The 15710-nt window shown below is 48.1% G+C and overlaps 1 protein-coding gene across 1 annotated transcript in view; it reads right to left on the bottom strand.

The window, feature by feature from the left end:
• Positions 1–15710, bottom strand: part of LOC142844158 (electroneutral sodium bicarbonate exchanger 1-like) — a 37581-nt gene that overhangs the window by 21697 nt on the left and 174 nt on the right. The window lies entirely within an intron of this gene.

The raw sequence follows: 15710 nt of genomic DNA, 5'->3' as shown, positions 1-15710 counted from the left end.
TACATCTCTTCCAAAGGGAATTCTCAAAATAAAAAACCAAACAAGCAGATGTGAAATTGGTGGTGTGGCTATTTCAGAAGAATGATTCTAAGTCAGAGCGCATAGAGCTGGAACGCGGCCGGCTGGGGCTGGCATTCCAACTCCAGATCAGTTCCTGGCAAAACAGAAGACAAAGAGAAACCAGGACAAAGTAGCCAATTGCCCAAGCAGTACACATTCCCAAGAACAGACAGACAGACAACTGCAGCAAAGATCATAAACTGCTTTTTCTCTTTTTTGGCTTTTGAGAACAAGTCTTTCTCTGTAGCCCTGGCTGCCCTCCCACGGGCTGTCTTGCTTCAGCCACCCTGAGAGCGGGATTAGTGTGAGCCACTGCGTGGAGCCCCCTGAGCGGCCTGCAGGCAGCACGCCCTTGGTGGCAGCACTCACACTGGGCATCGGCATCTGAGGGCACAGTGTGCTGTGCGGTGACTGTGTGAACTGTGTCATCCCCAGGGTGGCTGAGAGGAAGGACTCTCAAAGGGTTCGCAATGAGACATGAGAGCAGAGACAGAAGGTAAATAAAAAGGCTATGTCTTTCTCACGTGGAAGGTGTCAGTGAAAACATACGACACATCCTTTGTCCATAAATAGCTTTAAATTAGTAGATATTTTTAACCTCTGTCCTTTCAAAGGCCTATAATACATGATCAACCGTAGCTGGAAGTATCATCGGCACCAAGATTATGACCTCTGAAAATATCATTCTCTACTTAAAGAAATCAGAGTTTCTTGAAAACGAAACGAAACAAAACAAAACAGCTGATAGAAGGGCATAGTGGCGTCCACCTTCAAACCCAGCACTTCAGAAGCAGGAGCAGGAATATCTGTGACTATTACAGGCCAGCCTGGCCCACACAGTAAGACCCTCTCAAAACAAAACAAAAATTGGCTGGCTACAGGTCTGGAACGTGTTTGAACCCTTCCCTTTTATCAGACAGTAAGACAGCAAGAGCAGCAGACACACGGCCACGGGCACCAGCAGCCGCCAACCACAAGTAACCTGCCCTTCAGTGTGGACCGGATTTCAGTAGGCCACACAGAACAAATATGCTAAGATCCGTGAGTCTGCACACTGTAACTTCTAACAAGAAGCATTGTCTGGCCTGTGCAGGACCATGGGTTCAACACACAGACACACACACACGCACACGCACACGCACGCACACACACGCAGACACACACACGCACATACACACGCACACACACGCACACACACACACACACATGCACACACTTTCACACACACACACACACACACACGCACAGGCACACGCATGCGCACACACGCGCACACATACACACACGCACACATACACACACGCACACATGCACACACTTTCACACACACACACGCACACATACACACATACACGCACACATACACACACACACACACACACACACACGCACACACACACACTTGAACTGATCAGCCTTCTTTGAAGGACAGTGCTATCAAGGCAACTCTTCACTTGGGAAGGTGACAGTTTGTCTAGGCTCTCTTCCACGTGTACCAGAGCAGATGAGAGAGGCTTTTCATTACAGAATAAATGAAAAATATCTTTTAAAAATTCCCAAACACCACTTGAAAACCGCTCGCGGACTGCACAGGCCTTCAGTGGCTGCCAGCGTGGCAACGAGAGACAATGAGCTACTGGGGACTGCGGTATAAATCGTCCCTGAGTCTGATAAGCATCTAAACCCAAATACGAATTCACCGAGAATCCAGGGTTCTCACAGGGTTTCACAGAAAACACCACCATGGAATACAGTCAGCAACACTGCACTCCGTCCACTCAGCCGGGTGCCATCAGCACAGCGCCATTAGCACTGGGATCGCCAGCTCTTACACCATTTTCTGCTACAGAAAATTCAAGCAGGTTAAACAATAAGCCTATTAGATTTTTATTCAAACCATTAGCTGTTTCTTTTTAAAAAAAAATTGTGCAGGGCCAACAAGATGGCTCAGCAGGTAAAGGCCCTCACCACCAAGCCTGACAACCTGAGCTCAATCCTTGAGACAGGACCCGCACGATGGAAAGAAAACTGACTCCCCCACGTTGTCTTCTGACCTCTACATGGGCGCCATGGCATGTGCATGTGTGCACAAGCATACAAAACAAGTAGATAAAAAACGTAATTTTAAAATATGTCTAGAAGCCAGGCGGTGGTGGCGCACACCTTTGATCCTAGCACTTGGGAAGCTGAGGCAAGGATCAATGGGTTCCACACCAGCCTGGGCTATGCAGTACACAGCCAGACCCTGTTCAAAAGCAAGGTCTGCACAGCTATTGGGATTGCCAAGAATCTAGGACACTAGTAACAACAGACCTCCCTCTTTGCTGTTGGGGAAAAACACAATTCTGCAGCCACACTAGAAGACAGTTTCTTCCAAAAACAAATTCTTACTTTATAAATCAGTGTTGATAGTTACCACCCAAGACTTTATTATTATTATTATTATTACTACTACTATTATTATCATTATTTTGGCGGTAGTGGAGCACACCTTTAATCCCAGTACTCCGGAGACAGAGGCAGGCAGATCTCTGTGAGTTCAAGGCCAGTCTGGTCTATAGAGCTAGTTCCAGGACAGCCAGGACTATTACACAGGGAAACCCAGTTATAAAAAGTTTTAAATCAACACAAAAACCTGAACATAGAAGCATGCAGAAGTTTTATTCATAATTGCTAAAATTTAGAAGCAACCAAGATGTCCATCTTGGTGAACAGATAAACTGTGGTCCATCTAGACAATGGAGTAGTGTGGGCATGAAAAAGAAATGAACTATTAAGTCATAAGAAGATAATGCCTTAAATGCATTTTATTAAGTGAAAGAAGCCAATTCAAGAGGCCATGAGACCTGGAGACACAGGACGGTGGCAAAGAGCTGGCCTGGCATGAGGCCCTGTGCTCCATCTCTAGCACTGCACAGAGAGGAGAAAAGAAAACTGGGAAAGAATTATTAACTCTCCATAAACTTTTAACCCAGTGTGGTAGCACACTCCTGTAACCTCAGAACTCAGGAAGCCGAGGCAGGACAATCACTAGTTCTAGGGAAGTTGGGTTTGGGGTGTTTTGTTGTTGCTTTTAAGAAAGAGAGAGAGAGAGAGAAAAGAAAAGAAAAAGGAAAGGAAGAAAATTCCATGTACTGAATAATTCCAGCCCTGTGATATTCAGGAAAAGACAAAGCTATGGAAACAATAAAAAAGAAGAATGTAGGGACTGGAGAGATGGCTCAGAGGTTAAGAGCACTGACTGCTCTTCCAGAGGTCCTGAGTTCAATCCCAGAAACCAAATCGTGGCTCACAGCCATCTATAATGAGATCTGGTGCCCTCTTCTGGCATGCAAGCATACATGGAGGGAATGTTGTATACATAATAAATAAATAAATCTATCTTTAAAAAAAATGAAGAAGAATGTACTGGTTGTGATGGTGCATATCTTTAATCGCAGCACTCAGGAGGGCAGAGGCAGACAGGTCTCTGTTTGTTTGTTTGTGTTTTACTTTTTTTATTAAGCTATACCTTTTTCTCTGCTCTACTCCTTTCCATCCCCTCCCTTCTACCCTCGCCCATGACCCCCACACTACCAATGTACTCAAGAGATCTTGTAGTTTCTACTTCCCATGTAGATTAGATCCATGTAAGTCTCTTTTAGGGTCATCATTGTTCTCTAGGTTCTCTGGGGTTGTGAATTTTAGGCTGGTTTTTCTTTGCTTTATGTCTAAAAGCCACTTATGAGTGAGTACATTTTATATTTGTGTTTCTGGGTCTGAGTTACCTCACTCAATATGTTTTTTTCTAGATCTATCCATTTGAACTGTGAGTTCAAGGCCAGCCTGGCCTACAGAGTGAGTTCCAGAACAGCCAAGGCTACAGGGAGAAACCTTGCCTGGAAACCTTCCTTCCCCCTGACCAAAAAAGAAGAGCTGGGGGGAGAAGCTAAAAGGTCACACACAGAGCATTTGGGGGAACGGGAATGAGTCTGTATGGTCTAAGCATGGGGGGCCCATGTCATCAAACATCTAAGCCTACAGAATGTCCTGCACTAAGGCATCACCCTAGTGCAAGCTACGGACTTAGCACAAAAAGCTGCTCTGCTGGGGAAGTGGATAATAAAAGAGGGCAGGCAGGGGGTGGGACAGGGACCAAAGAGAATGTTCTGTGCCCTCTGCAGTGTACTGTGAAAATAAAGCTGTTTGCTGCAAAGTCTCTAAAATCAGAACAAAAATGGGACATATGGGCCAAGTGCCAATGCGAATGGTGACGAGGCCACTCGCGGTAAGCGAAGACTGCTCCCCTTTGGACCACGGGCTGGTGTGGTGCAGGCCTTACAGTGTAGAGACACACCGAAGAATTATCAGATGAAGCTAATGTTTCAGAGCCAAGCACGATGTTCACACTTGTAATCTAGATGAGGCAAACAGATGGCCATGAGTTCAAAGCCAGCCTGGACTCTATAGTGAGAACCAGGTCTGGGAGGCTACACAGAAAGACCCTGGAGAGGGGTGGCAGGAAGAGGAGGAAGGAAAAAGACTGAAATTGGCCTATATAGTATTTCTTTTTTTTCGACATAGGGTTTCTCTGCTTAACAGCCCTAGCTGTCCTGTAACTCGCTCTATAAACCACGCTGGCCTCAGACTCACAGAGATCCACCTGCCTCTGCCTCCCCAGTGCAGGGATTAATGGCGTGCCCACTGTGGCTCGGTTAATCTTCAGATACACCTTTTAACCTCCGCACCTCCCTCAGCCCCATATGATGAACACCATTTCCAGCGCACAGCAGCTCTACTTGCAGAGAAGCTGCAGAGTCCACAGTCTTCCCTGCAGAATCATTTTCTGTTCTTTTTCGTGTGCACGAGGGGCTAGGAACCACGTTTTAGTGGAAAACAACTGACTTTACTCACATGCGCTCTGCTTACCTAGCTTATCTTTCAGGTCCTGAGTTTCCCCTCCCTCCTGCTCTCCCTCCCTTCTTGCCTTCTTGATTTGTTTTTTAAGACAGGGTCTCAGTATGTAGCCCTGGTTAGCCTGGAATTCAGAAATCTACCTGCCTCTGCTGGGCTTAAAGGCATGTACCACCACACTCAGCATGGAAACACACTGTCATCCATGAGTGTCCCCTAGAGCCCAGCACAGTGGCCTACACTGAACCCGGCATGCGTCCCTGTTAGCTCCAGGACAGGTGTCACTTCCTGACCAGGACAATGCCAGCACGTGACAAGTAACTTCCAATGAGCAACATTAGTTTCTGAACTCGTGGTGTGTGTGTGTGTGTGTGTGTGTGGTTTCTCTGTGTAGCTTTGGAGCCTGTCCTGGAACTTGCTCTGTAGATCAGGCTAGCCTTGAATTAACAAGAGTTCCACCTGCCTCTGCTTCCCAAGTTCTGGGATTAAAGATGTGCGCCACTACCACCTGGCCTACTTTCTGAACTCTTTATGTTATCATATAGTCTCTTGAAGCCAGGTATAATTTTATATGGAGGTAATTATTAATGTTGACTACCAAGTTACTAGCCAGCTAGAGCTAGTCTCCAAGCTGATATTTAAATATCCAGCATCACTTATAATAGTTGGTACCATCTAAGCAGACAGCTGGCATAGCACAAAACAAGGTGCCAATAAGGAGAGGGAGGAAGAGAGGTAGAACTTACAGATTTCTCTAAGACTATAAATCAACAGAGGTGGGAGGGAGGGAAGGAAAGGGATAACTGATACAAATCCATTATAATCTCAAAGAATAAAATTAATTATAACAATTTAAAAAACACATCTTCAACATTATATATGTATATATACATATCTATATGTGTGTTATGTGTATGTATGTATGTATGTCGTTGTGTATGGAGAGAGAGAGTAAAGTCAACTACTGGAAAACTTCAAGCTTTCTTATCTTGGTTATCCAGAGCTGAGCTCACTGACAGATGTTCGTCCTCTTTGTCCGCCAGAGGAGCAGTCACTATCCACATCCATTAGCAGCTGGAACACTGAAAAGGCCACACTGGAATATGAACGTGCGTCCTGGCTCACATAAAGTCATGTTTAAAAAATAAAAGAAAAAATAATTATAACTAATTCACAGAAATTTAAACAGAATGGCTGATTATATTCCTTTATTTATAATTTGTTGTTGAGACAGGGTCTCTCTATGTAAACCTGGATGTCCTGGAACTTGCTATGTGGACCAGACTGGCTTTGAACTCACAGAGATCTGCCTGCTCTCAGGTACTTTTTAAGGTATGGTAATTGTTTGGAAGTTCCATCCCAAGCCCCCTCTCCTGGGAGTTGTCTCAGTCCAGACTCCAGCTCCAAGAAAGACCACCAAAAGATGAGCCTCCCCAGAGATGCTCAAGACCACACCCACAGGGTATTTAAACTGCCCCACAGACAACAAACAGTGGTTTTCTGGTCTTCCTTCCTTCTCCTCTCTGGGGGGCTGGAATGCCACCTGGGAGCGCTGGTATCCGTTCAACCCCGGCTTTCTCTAATTCGGTTTGCTCTGACTTAGACTATTGCAGCAGCAGAGAGGCTAATCAGGCTGCAAAACCTTTTCAGTTAGTAATCCTGTGATGTGGCCTCAATACATTTTAAAAAACGCCCTTCAGCTGGGATTTGGAGCCTGGAGAGAGACAGAGAAGAAACAAGATGTGTGTTCATTCTTGATGCCAAGTCATGGGCACAGGGTGATTCACTATGCAAATGTTTCTCCTTTGATAGACATTTGAAATGTTCCCCAAATTTCAAGCATATGCCAAAATTGTCTGAAATTGTTAAGTTTAAAAGAAAAGAAAGACTGGGCCTCCTGGTTTATGCCTGCTGCAGGGGCCACCCAGGCCGGTTGTATTTGCCTCTGCCACCATCACTGTCCACAGAAAGCAAGATTTACCAATGTGGAGTCCATGAATTTCTAGAATACCTGTGGATGCTTCAGAGGAGGGGGTGGTATGTGTGCATGTACGTTTGGTGGTATGGGAGGCTGCCCACGACTTTTACCAGAGTCTCAGAGGGCCTTGTGACTCAAGAACGATTATATTCACAGGAAACACATTAAACACGCTTAAGAGAAAAGGAGAGGGAGGGCAGGAGGGAGGGAAGTAGTGAATTGGAAAAACAACATGTAAAGTAATCCTCTTTTTATATTTTCTCTGAGTGGCTCATGAATTATGCCTCCTATTAAGCCTGAACTGGATGGTCCCAGGGATTAGTTAGAGCTGAGGTGGCTAATTCAACTAAAGCTTTGACACTGGGATGCTGGAGAGTCAGTTGCTAAGCACTTGCTGTTCATATAGAGAACCAGAGTTTGCTTCCCAGCACCCAAATCAGGCAGCTTTCAATTAACCACAATAACTCCAGCTCCAGGGGATCTGACACCCTCTTCTGGCCTCCACAGGCATGTGTGCTCGCAAGTGCCTATGTGCGCAAGCACACACACATACACAGAGACAAATACACACGTACACATAAACAAAAATGATAATAAACTTTTTAAATTAAATCATTGATATTGCATGGCATGTCTTGAGAGATAAAGTGCTGTTTATAATCCTTAAAAAATTGTCTTTTCCAGGAGAAAGCTCCCCAAACTAGTTATCCAACACTGAGAGGTCAGCTCTGAGAGCACATACATACAGCCGACATGTGGACCGAGCAGGCTGTATTTATACACTGTGTGTGTTGTGTGTGTGTTCGCGTGCACGTGTGTGTGTGTTTCTGGGGGAACAATTAAAGAAAAACAGACTATGATGTGAGAAAGAGAGCAAGAGGGTGAATGAGAAGGGTTGGAGAGAGGAAAGGAAAGGGAGCTGTGACATGACTATATTATAATTAAAAACATAAAAATTATTACTGAAGAAAATGAATGAAGCAGGACACCGTGACACATCTTTAATCCCAGCACGCAGGAGGCACAGACAGGTGATCTCTAAGTTCAAGATCAACCTGGTCTACAAACTGAGTTCCAGGACAGTCATGGCTACAGAGTGAGACCCGGTCTCAAGAAAAAAATGAGTCTGATTTTGGTAAATTAAAGCCTTGCTTTCAGTAATGAACAAAGAAAAAGACAAAAACAGGGCTAATTATTATTACATAATGCCCTAACTCCTAGACACAGCCAAGAAGCTGCAGGGAGAATGAAGGTTGTGGGCACAGGCCACGTAGAACCCCTTCTAGACACACTGACCCTGCTGGCTATTCTGGACTTGTGCCCAAATGAACTCCATCCCTCTTCTGGTACGAGCATCCCAACTTTATCTCAAACACCTCTTCCATCCCCACTCCACCCCATGGAGCCAATGTTTTCAGTCTTCAGCTGCGGCACTCCCCGCAACCATCATTCGCACCCAGAACAACATCAAGAAAGCTTTTGCTGAGTGCTGCAGAGTGAGCTCCAGGGCCCCCAGGCGAGCACTCCGCACAGAGGACATCCTCAGCCCTACCTCCTGGGTTTCTAGTCAACCAAAGAACAGGAACTAATTTCAACAAAAGGCTTACTTACGCCTACCAGTTTTGCTACAGATATCACATACTTAATCTTCACAAGGTCCTAAATCAAGACAAAGTAAGATCTCACAGGAGCCGAGAGGGGTTACAAGGTTCAAGTTTGTTATTAATTATGTATTGATAGTGCCCAAAGCAAAGGAAGTGGCCAATTTTGAGTGTTCCAGAAAACTAATCATGGATTCATACCCACAGTGAGACCAGCTTGAGATTCACATCGTCTTCCCAAGCCGTCAATGCTCCAGGACCTCACATACACAAGAGTCCTTTTGCTCAGCAGCTCTCCAGCCGTTTCCGGCCCCTGGTCCATCTGCCTCTTCACCTGGATTCTGGCCCTCAGTGGAAGCCTGGCCGCTGAGCCTGACCCAGCTCTCTACTTTTCTTGCACATGTCCAACTTTGGCTTAGAACAAAAGAAGCCAAAGAGGAGATCTTTTTGGTGGCTTTCTGAAACAAAGAGCCGTGCAGTTCTCGAGCGTGAACTCTGTGGATGACAGCCATGTGCCTGCCTCACGTTGAAAGGTTGGACATGCCTGAGTGCCTTCACTAACTTCCTCACTGCCTACAAACACCGGTCCACAAGGCCTGTGGCAGGAGTCGTGAGCCATGAGCTTTCCTGTCCCTCGCACCCTCCAGCAGTTTGCTGGGAAAAAAGACTCCACAGTGGCTCTGCCATTCTTCCCTTGAACCCCACTTAGAGTCGCTCCTAATTAGCACAGACTTGGAGAATAATGGCTCTTGGAGAGATGCCCATCTGATCCCCAGTGATCTGAGAGTTTGTGACTTTACCTGGCAAAAGAGAATTAAGACTACAGCTAAAGGTCACATCACTGATAAACTGACCTTCCAAGAAGGCTGTTGGAAATTATGTAAACTCCAGAGTAACTTCCTGTAATCTAAAGCATTGTAAAGCCAGGTGTGGTTGTACTCCAGCACGTGGGAGACTGAACTAGAAAGAGCACAAGTTCAAGGCTAGCCTGGTCTACACAGTGAATTCCAGGCCAGCCTGGTCTACACAGTGAATTCCAGGCCAGCCTGGTCTACACAGTGAATTCCAGGCCAGCCTGATATACACAGTGAATTCTAGGCCAGACTTGAGCCTTTCTTTTTGAGGTTGTTGCGATGGTTTGTTAGGTAGGAGCACTGGTTGCTTTTGCCAAGGACTTGGGTTTAGTTCTCAGCACCCACATAATTGTTCATAACCACCTGTAACTACAGTTCCAGGGAATTCAATGCCTTCTTCTGGCCTCTGGGGTAACTGTACATACATGAAGCATCCACATGCATGCAAGGAAAACTCTCAGCCATGTAAATATTTTCCAAAATTCATCCACAAACAAAAGAGGCAGAGAAGTAGAATCAGAGAGGAAGATTTGAGGGAAAATTTTCGGCCTTTAAGACGTGATTTTTGGCCCTGAGGCAGGAAGAAGAGAAGGGGAAACGAAGAGGCAAAGAACATGGGCCAGTCTTAATCTAACAGGATGGGAAGGGACAAAGAGACTCTGTCCTGAGGCTTCCAGAACCACAGCCCTGGCGACAGCTTATGCTTACAAGCAAAGGCATCAGACTCCCACTGCAGAACTGTTCCCATGTAGACATAGGTAGTTTGAGTCACTCTGCCTCTGGTAACGTCACGGAGGCAGTAAGAGGCCAGTGCAGTGTGTGTATTTGGACTCCCTAACGACCACAGCTAGCGTGAACTTGTTCTTACCTTATGGGAAATGACCAAGGCTCCTAAGGTGTGCTGCTGTAACCTAGCAGCGCATTTAGAGCCGACTTGCTGCTTTTCCTTGTGTTGATGGCTACGGGCCCTGGTTACCCTGCCAGGGCAAACAGCACTGAGATGGGTATCTAAGGCTCCTAGGAAGGAAACGTGCAGCCTGAGCTGCCCCGTTTGCTGCCCACGGCTCTGCTTGGCCCGCAGCTCTGCTACAAAGCTTCCCAGCAGAGCTGGCAGGGCATGGCAGAGGGTACCCACAGCCACCCCACCCACCTGCTAGGAGAGGACGGGGGTCGGCTTGTTATTCTGCAATGAGGTGACAGGGCAAACTCCATCCAGGATTGGCACTTTTGTTCAGTAGTGTTGAGCAAATTCTTATCATCTGCTTACCACAAACCGACCATGACCCTTGGGATGCCAATCTGCTCTCCCTGGAGCCGCTCGTTCATTTCTTCAGCAAACAGGTACTGTGGTCCTGTGCCAAAGTCAATGAACACTAGAAGCCACAGCTCCTTTGGGAACTCTTGTCCTGCGTGGTTGTTCCCAGTCTACCGTAAGAGATAGGGGCATGCTCTTCCAGCCGGCTGTACGCTTCAGCCATCGCCCACACGCCAGGGTTTGGCACCGTCTCCTGGCTGTTTGTTTAGCCAGAGTCTCACACAGCCCAGGCTGGCCTTGAACTATCTATGTAGCCAACATCCATTGTGAACTTTTTTCTAGATTTATGTGTTGAGTGCTTTACCTGCACGTATATGTGTGTGCACTACTTGTGTGCCCAGTTTCAGAAGAAGGCATCAGAGCCCCTGGAACTGGAGTTATGGTAACGAGCCACCATGTGGGTGCTGGGAATTGAACTAGGGTACTCTGCAAGAGCAAGAAGTGTTTTTAACTGTTGATTCATCTTTTTTCAAGTATTACACCGTGTGTGTGTCTGTGTGTGTGTGTGCACGTATGTATAGTGTATGCAGGCATGTGCTGCCATGGTGTACCTATCAAGGTCAGAGGACAACTCTGTAGAGTCTGTCTTTTCCTACCTTTATGCAGGTCTCACAGTTCAAACTCAAGTGGTCATACTTGTCCAGAAGTGCTCTGTCCATTGTTCCATCTCCCTGGCTTTGACCTTGAACTAATTCTCCTGCTTCTACATTCCCAGTGCGGGGATCACAGCCATTTGCTCCCATGTCTGTCTCCGGGGTTTGGAGTTGGTACAACTGTTCTGGCACTGGTGCACAGAAAAGCCAGGCTTCTTTGCTTTCCTTGTCACTATTTCCACGCTCCTTCGACGTCCCGTCGATGCCCTTCTGTTCAGTGTCTCCACGCTTCCTGAATGTCCCACCGATGTCCTCTGTCCACTGCCTACATGCTCCCTGGACGTCCCATTGATGCCCTCTGTCCACTGTCCCCACACTCCCTGGACGTCCAGTGATGCCCAGCACTACCTTACCTGGACGCCGTGATGCCCAACCTCCCAGTCCTTCCAGCGCTTCCTTCTGGTCAATTCTGAAAGTGCTGTTCAGCAGAACTGAGAGGCTGTCGGGTGTTCTAGCACAAAGTAGGGCTTTCCCTAAGCTGTCTGGTTGCTTTCTATTACTCCCAACTTGTAAGGGCTTGTCAGTAACACCTCAGAGAGCTTAGCAAGGTGGATGATGCAGGCCACGTTGACACAGCCTGCATCATGCCAGCAGCCTCGGGCTGGCCTCCCTCACTCCAGCCGGCTGTACTCCAGTGCATTCCTTGTGTGCCTTTCCAAGCTCTTCTGGTGCTCACTCAGGGCCAGGCGCTGCTCCAGATGGCAAGACAAACAGCTGTGGTAACGCACAGTAGTTGAGGGCACAGCCTTTGGAGAGCAGCGGCTCTGCCCTTTCTGGAAGTCCCTTCACCTCACTGCATCTCCATTTCTTTGTTTACGCAGTGGGACCAATACAGGTGCATATTCTCAGGATGACAGGAAGATAACGGGGATGTGAGGGTGGGCAGTGCAGCCACAGAGTGCTTGCCGGGCATGTGTGAGGCTCGGGTGCAATCCTCAGCGCTGTCACTAAAGAAAGGGGAACACGTGGAGAGCAGCCAGCATGGTGCCCGGCACATAGAAAGCATTCCCTGCTCACACAGCAACAAAGGGAAGATCGGGCAAGTGGCAGGAGCAGAGTGGACACATGGGAGTGCTTGGCGGGGGCAGTGGGCAGAGGAGACCGAGTGGCAAATCCTGGTGGAGCTCCATGGAACCAGCTCTGAAGGCCAGAATGGAAATTCCTCAGAGAAGAGACGGGAAAGTTGCTGCAGCTCGCTAACCTGAGCAAAGGTACCAAAGAACGAGGAGCTTATGAGTGTGCCACTAACAGCCATCTGCTGCTCCGTGCAAATCCTGTTAGTAGACCACGAGCTCCTAAGAGAAAGACTTCAGCCTCCCGAGCCTTCCCCTCCAGCAGCCAAGCACTAACTGGACACTGTTAGTAGACCACGAGCTCCTAAGAGAAAGACTTCAGCCTCCCGAGCCTTCCCCTCCAGCAGCCAAGCACTAACTGGACACTGGGCGATGTATGAGACAGGGTCACCAGCGCACCCTGCCCTCCTGAAACTTCCTCAAGAAGACAGCAGGACATCAAAACAAGAAGACTCATACACAGTGTGCTAGGGAGGAACACAAGAGCATCCTACGGAGCAGTGTGACTCAGGGTGGAGGTCAGGGGAAGCTATTCTTCGGGAGATGCAAATGAGTCATGAGGACACCGAGCTGAAAGAGTGTCCTAGAAAGAGGACACATCCCCGAGCTGTGAGGGAGCTGGTCATACTAAAGAAACACAAAGCCAGCCAGAGTCGGAGTGCGCGGTGAGAGAGAAGGGCGTTCCCGGCACAATGGGCAAGGCTGCAGTCATGTCCAACCTTGGTAAGCCACCGCAGAGTTAGGGTTTTATTCTAAAATTCACTAGGAAGCCGCTGGCAGGGGTCAAGTGAGGACATGATCTGGCTGGCATTTCTAAACCCCGCTGGCTGCACGGTGGAGCCGGCTGTGAAGAGAATCAAAGGGAAAAGCCGGAGTCCACCAGAGAAAACTCTAGTCTTGGGATGGGGGATGAGATGTCTGGAAGCTCTCTGCTTCCATCGAGTCACACAATCTACTCTCTTTGCAAGGTCCAGCTCTCTCAGGTGGGCACACAGGGGGCTTGGTCACTAAGGTCACTGCCCATTGGTTGACTATGTCTCCTCCAGGCCATTCCCACTTCCTTTCCTCTTTAAGTCCCCATTCTCCTCACCTTCTGAAATCTCAAGTTCCTGTGTCTAATGCCTGACATCACGAGCACCTGCTGGTCCCTCCCTTTTCTCTCTCCACTCCGTGACCCACAATAATAGTAGCTCAATGTAAAGAACATATTTATTGTCTGTTCAGAAACCCAAACCACCGACCATCAGCAGAAACCTAAGGGTGCCTATGTACTGGCCATAGCCCGCACACATTCCGCATGTTAGACACAGGGTCTGCTCACATCCGAGCTTGATCGCCCACAGAAGCCAGAGAAATCTTTCAACAGAGGAAATCTGAGCAGGACTAAAGCTCATCATGACTGCTCTTGGTCCTCAGGTAAATATCAGCTTCTTCAGTGGGGGCCAAGGTGTCTAGCTGTTAGGAACCCAGGACACACCCCGCCATTTCCTCCTTGCTCCCTGTGGCTCCACCCTATGTCCTTGCAGAACGCGCCCCCTATCGGCCACAGGACTGTTGTACACCCTCTCCTCTGTTTCCAAGTCTCTGACCTCCCCTTTCCTTCAGCTGAGAGTCATTCTTCAGACCTTTGCCCATTTTCTTCTTAGAAAAATCTCCTATGATGTGCGTCAACGTACACTCACAGGATGGTCTGAGAGGTGTCAAAGCACCTGATTTTATAACAACACAGTTCCTTGTGCAGATCTTTTGAGACAGGGTCTCATTATGGAGTCTATGTGAACCCCAAACACATGATCCTCCTGCCTCAGGCTCCTAGTATTTTGTGTGAAATGAAGATGGGTGACGTACTTGTCTCACAGAATGAAGACCTGGACGCAGACCTCAGCACCCATGGAAGCAGGCAGCATGTGCTCGTCTGTAAGCCCAGCACTGGGGGTGGGGGTGGGGCGAGTGGGTGGGGGAGACAAGCAGATCCCAGGGGCTCACTGGCCGGCTCAAATGGTTCCAGGTTCAGTGCAAGAACATGTTTTCAGTAAATAAAGATAGAGTGATAAAGATACCAGTTATCAAACTCTGGCCACCAAACACACACACACACACAGACACACACAGACACAGACACACAGACACACACCCCCCTCCACACACACACAAACACAGGCTGGGGATAGGGCTCAGCAGCAGGGGGTCTACCTTTAAGTAAGAAGGCAGTCCATCCCCAGCATTCTCAATGGCAAAACAAAGCTAATTCTCCTCCTTTCCCAGCAGCTGGGAGGACCAAGATCTTGGCCTCTTTTTGCTTCTGTCTCCCAAACAGAAGCTGACTATAACATGGTATGTCATGAGATCAGAAATGGAAAGATTTCCCAAAAATCTCACATCTATTTATTTTGGTGACTGGCAAGCAAATAGTCCTGCCAGGAAAGAAGAGGAGTAGGGAGCGTCACAACCGTGTCGCAACACTCAGGAAGTTTCCCCTGCCTTTCCCAGACCCCACAACCATGTCAACCGGGCATTTGCTTCCAAAACCCACCACCCTTCTGCAACAACATCGTCTCGGTTCCCCTCCCTCCTTCAAATCCTCTTTCCAGGGCAGCAATCACATCTGATCCGGGTTTCACAAGGCGGGTGGGTGAGAATTCAAAAAGCTACTACTCGCTTATTAGGGCTCACACAATAAACCGTGATTCACAGAGTCCTTAAAACAGCCCTGTGAAGTAAACCGTACAAACATTACTATTTCCATTTTAATAGATGGGGAAACTGAGGTTCAAAGAGGCAAGTAGCACGCACAAGGTGAGAAAGCCTAGAAGAAACAGACCAGGACTTGAACCCACACACTCTTAATACCTAGTCCAAATGCTTCCTAATATTAACCGACCCTGCGGTTCCACCATCAACTACTTAAGGCTGGTGGTGTCGTTCCTGGCTTCCCTGGTCCATGTGCAATCCCTTCCTCAGAACTTATCGGCTGTCTGGACAGCAGGGCGCCGATACACAAAACCGGCCACATTCTCGGGGTCTTTGCAAGGCTTCCTCTTAGCCACCGAGGAACCAGAATCAAAACACAAAGACCCGCGAAGGTCCCCGGATACCCTCTCGACCACCTAAGGTAGAGAGCGGGGCAAGGCCAGAGGCCGGCGTCTGCCGCCAAAGGGGACCCGCGGACAGAGGTCACTGGTCCGGGACACCGGGCTGCAGGCGATGCGGGGGGGCTGCGGCGGTGCCGGCGGCTCAGGGTTCCGGCCCAAGGTCACCCTCCCTGGCCACCCTGAGCGCCCCC

The sequence above is a fragment of the Microtus pennsylvanicus genome, chromosome 2, assembly GCF_037038515.1.
Source record: "Microtus pennsylvanicus isolate mMicPen1 chromosome 2, mMicPen1.hap1, whole genome shotgun sequence".
NCBI classification, from domain to species: Eukaryota; Metazoa; Chordata; class Mammalia; order Rodentia; family Cricetidae; genus Microtus; species Microtus pennsylvanicus.
This window is presented reverse-complemented; position numbering and strand designations above follow the sequence as displayed.